This window comes from Bison bison, unplaced genomic scaffold (genome assembly GCF_000754665.1).
Source record: "Bison bison bison isolate TAMUID 2011002044 unplaced genomic scaffold, Bison_UMD1.0 scf7180017864233, whole genome shotgun sequence".
Classification (NCBI taxonomy): domain Eukaryota; kingdom Metazoa; phylum Chordata; class Mammalia; order Artiodactyla; family Bovidae; genus Bison; species Bison bison.
Genome location: NW_011494805.1, coordinates 1,896,072 through 1,901,346, shown reverse-complemented (window position 1 = coordinate 1,901,346; position 5,275 = coordinate 1,896,072).

Genomic DNA, 5,275 nt, shown 5'->3' with positions numbered 1-5,275 from the left:
TTTACAAATAAAATTGCATATAATTACCAAGCAAATCTCGAAATATGTATTTACCCTATTTTACCACTGAAGAAGCTAAAGAACAAAGACTTTACAAAAGATTTCTAACATCAAAGTGGATTCCAACTGAGCACTGTCTAAATCCAAGACATGGCCTTTTCCCACTATCCCCACCACAGTAGCTCGGCAGCTTACAGTCCACAAATAACTCTAACGCAAAGCACAACGTGATTGGCATGACAGCAAAAGCGAGTAAAAGGTGTTGTGCTAATGCTGTGAAAGAAGCATCTTACAGGAGAACTTTATCTGCTGCTGAAAGACAACGTCAGAGAAGCACAGAGGAGGATTCAGGAACTCTGCCCAAGGGAGGTGGTATTTGCGTCACACTATCTATAGCAGGATTTTGAAATGATTCAGAAAAGACATAGAAACAAATCATAAGCAGCGAAACCAGAAAGGATCATATTTGGAAGAAAAAGAAAGCTGTAAAGGTGCCACCTTCACTTGTTGACGGGGTTCACGCCGTCTTCCCAGTCCCGCTATAGAGCATTTCCAGTTGTACAGACGGCCTGGCAGAGGAGGTAACTCATGATGTTTTTAGGAAAGACGATTTTGACAACCTGAAAGTGAAAGTGTTGGTCTCTCAGTCGTGTCCCAGTCTTTGTGACCCCGTGGACTGTAGCCTGCAAGGCTCCTCTGTCCTTGGGATTTCCCAGGCAAGAGTCCTGGAGTGGGCTGCCATTTCCTTCTCCAGGGAATCTTCCCGACCCAGAGATGGAACCCACATCTCCTGCATTGGCAGGTGGATTCTTCACTGCTGAGCCACCAGGAAAGCCCTTACAACCCGAGACAAAACAAATCCCTGAGAAGTTCCCTTGGCTAGGTGCAGTTTGGATCATCTGTCCTTCACATCTAAGAACAGAAAGCTGCACTTGAATGAAATGGCAGCAATGAATGAGAGTGTTTAGATATAAGACTGTTCCCTAACAGGACAGGCTTCACAGATTGAGGTAGATTGGAAAAAAGAAAGAAGTTGATGAATAACTTCATTTGTTATTTTGAATTAAAACAGTAAATTCTAAGGCCAAGTATCCCTAAACACACAGGCAATTTGGAGATTTTTCAAATTGCATCACCAGTGAATGTTCTTATGAAAAGATTCTAAAAATGAATAGGGAACAACAAATAAATTTTAGAGAAACATGAATACAAAATAGATTATGCTTCCATAAATTTTTTTCAGGCATATTCTGGGATAAAGGATTATAAATTCTGCTTTGTAAAATCATAAATAAAAGTCACATTTCTCACTTACTTATTTCAATGATAAATGAAAATTCTACTTGAAGATTTCTTAAGAAAAGTAGCTATACATAATTGCATCGGACAGGCAAATTTAAATCTTTCACATATGGCTAATTTTAACAAATTATTTTCCCATATTCATAAGTTAAATTTAAAAAGGCATGTATTTTAGCTGCTTAAATATATGTCTTTATTAAATATTTTATTTCCCTAAGTTAGAGAAAATAACTATGAATAATCCCTGAAATTCAAGTATTCAAAATTAGTAGAAAAAGAGGCACAAAGCATTCTTTAGACTCCACGAGTTAGAACAGCTATTAGCAAAGCAGCATTATGATAAAATCAGTGTGTCTTTGTTAGAGAGAATCATATTCCTAGATTCGGCAAACCTTTTATTAAATTGAAACAAAAGTCATTTCCAGTGACTAAAATTTACACATGTAACTTTCTGAGGATTGATGCTTTCAAACTGTGGTGCTGCAGAAGACTCTTGAGAGTCGCTTGGACAAAAAGGCTATCAAACAAGTCAATCCTAAAGGAAATCAATCCTAAATATTCATTGGAAGGACTGATGCTGAAGATGAAGCTCCAGTCCTCTGGTCACCTGATGCAGAGAGCTATCTCATTAGAAAAGACCCTGATGCTGGGAAAGATTGAGGGCAGGAGGAGCCTCAAATGGGTGTCAGAGGATGAGTCGGTTGGATGGCATCACTGATTCAATGGACATGAGCTTGAGGAACTCCAGGAGATGGGGAAGGACAGGGAGTCCTGGCATGTTATAGTCCCTAGGGTCCCAAAAAGTCAGACACAACTTAATGACTGAACAACAACCAATCTTTCTATGAAGGAAGTATGGAATTATCTGGCTAAGTCCATAATTTCTCATCTCCTTTCTTCTAGGAGCACCTTTTCTGGCTGTTTCTTTTGCAGAGAAGGTCCTTCTCCCAGGTGGCCATGTGCTGGCTTCTCTTCATTATTAGCCAATGGCTCAAGATGTCCTGGGCTTCCCGGGTAGCTCAGCTGGTAAAGAATCTGCCTGCAGTGCAGGAAACCCTGGTTACCATTCCTGGTTCTGGAAGTTCCCCTGCAGAAGGATAAACTACCCACTCCGGTATTCTTGGGCTTCCCTTTTGGCTCAGACAGTAAAGAATCCGGCTGCAGTCAGGAGACCTGGGTTTGATCCCTGGGTTGAGAAGATTCCCTGGAGGAGGGCAAGGCAACCCACGCCAGTATTCTTGCCTGGAGAATCCCCATGGACAGAGGTGCCTGGAGGGCTACAGTCCACGGGGTCGCAAAGAGCAGGATATGACTGAATGACTAAGCACAGCACACAAGGTTTCCTTTCCTGCAGAAATACCACCCTATATAGAATATTGCCCCAAGACACACACACACACACACACACACACACACTCCCCTATTATGTCCTACTGTATTAGAATATTAAGTCAGGGTTCTCAGAGTGTAGTCCAAGCAGCTCCGGGAGACCACCAGTCTTTTTCAAGTAGACCGAAAGTCAAAACTACTTTCATAATAAGACTAAGACATTATTTGCCTTCTAAGCTGTCATGAGTATACAAAATATGGAAGTTCATTAAAATATCTTCAGATTCCACATTACAACTAACCTCTAAGTTATAAATGTAGTTCTATATTCAGGATACTCTTTCCACACACTCAGCAGCTAAATATGCAGGTGTACACATTTATTGGGCTTCCCTGATGTCTCAGTTGGTAAAGAATCAGCTCTCAATGCAGGAGGCCCCAGTTTGATTCCTGGGTCGGGAAGATCCACTGGAAAAGGGATAGGGCTCAGCTGGTGAAGAATCCGCCTGCAATGCGGGAGACCTGGGTTCGATCCCTGGGCTGGGAAGATCCCCTGGAAAAGGGAAAGGCTACCCACTCCAGTATTTTAGCCTGGAGAATTCCATGAACTGTATAGTCGATGGGGTCCCAAAGAGTTGGATATGACTGTGTGACTCTCACTTTCACTTTTCACACACATGTATGTAACATATATAGTGTATATATCTTAAACGTTACACATACTCAAAAACTAAATACTGCGTGTACACTGCTGCTGCTGCTAAGTCGATTCAGTCGTGTCCGACTCTGTGCGACCCCATAGACGGCAGCCCACCAGGCTCCCCCGTCCCTGGGATTCTCCAGGCAAGAACACTGGAGTGGGTTGCCATTTCCTTCTCCAATGCATGAAAGTGAAAAGTGAAAGTGAAGTCGCTCAGTCGTGTCTGACTCTTAGCAACCCCATGGACTGCAGCCTACGCGGCTCCTCCGCCCATGGGATTTTCCAGGCAAGAGCACTGGAGTGGGGTGCCAGTGCCTTCTCCACTGCATGTACACAGTATGCAGTATTTACATAACATATATATTGTATGTATCTTAAATGTTACACATGTATTTAACTCTGTTGTGTGTACAGAGAAACATTTAAGTTTCTTTAGAGCATGTAGATGGTATGTTATAAACTTTGAATGTATAATGAATTTATACGAATGAATTCAGACCACAGCAGATTGAATCATATGAAATTACCAATATCAGTCTATGTTTGAAGTGAAAAAACTACAATTTATTTTGATTGAACAGTAAAAATAAAATTTACATGAAGAAAAAGTTCATGGGAAGAGTTTACCTTTTCAGATAAATGAGGTTATCAATTATAATCAAAGATACAATCCAGGTCTTTTTTACCCCAGTAATTTAGCCTTGAACAGGTAGCACAAACAAACATCTGCCAAAAGACCCTAACAAGAATGTTGAAGGCAAAGCAGCAATCTTTTCCGTCAACGGGGACAGGTGTACCAAAAACAGGCTAGTTAGTTACATCAGCTCAGGAGATCGATTGATCCCCAAGGCAATGACAGAAAGACCTGACCATCTGCAGTCCCCAAGAAGATAAATAAATCAGATTCAGATGTCTGCTGCAACTCTGGATATGATCAGAACGTCCCTTAATTCTTTATCACGTGGAACAATGACAGAAGACACTGTTGCCAGCTGGCACAAACCGCTCGACCTGGCAGTCAGTCACGGGAAGAAAGGCGTCTCCCGCCTCCTCAGTGTCTTCCGTCTGCTGCTCTTTCTCAGAATGAGAAGGTAAATAAAATAAACGAGGAAGGATATGTATTAGAGGACACCATATACCTATTGTTGGATAAAATGGTGAAGCGTTTCTTTTAAAATCGCACATCCTGTAGATAAACAACAAGGTCTTACGTACAGCACAGGGAACTATCAGGAGCCACATTCAGTGTCCTGTGATAAAGCGCAGTGGGAGATGATATGAGACAGATGTACGTGTGTGTGTGTGTGTGCGCTTAGTCACTCAGTCGTGTCTGATTCTTTGTGACCCCGTGGACTGTAGCCCACCAGGCACCTCTGTTCATGAGGATTCTCCAGGCAAGAATACTGCAGTGGGTTGCCATGCTCTCCTCCAGGGAATCTTCCAGATCCAGGAATCAAATCAGGGTTTCCTGCATTGCAGGTGCGTTCTTTACCAACTGAGCCACCAGGGAAGCCCTATATACAGTGAATAAACTATTCTTCAATTAAAAAAAAACATAAAATAAGATGGCGTGTCCTACTTTGGGGTTATTCCCACTTGCGGGGTGATGTGGGAAATGCCCTGTTTCTAACACCCCTCCCCACGGGGTGGAGTTCACTGGCTATAACCACCCTGGCCAGTCTCAACTCTCTCCTTTTCCCCTAATTCTGTATTTGAAAGAAGAATTGCTCAAGAGTAGAACACAGCTTGCTTCTGGCCTTCTTGAAACTGATGTCCCTTCAAGAAATACATCCCCCCAATCTCTTCCTCCATTCCGTTGCTTTTAAAGGAGGCTCCTAAAGAGACCAGGGAGAGGCCTGGCCCAGTCCAGACCCACAGCTAAGATTGCTATTTCTTGGATTCAATACTGCCCATAAACACAGACCTTTTATAAAATAAAGGTGA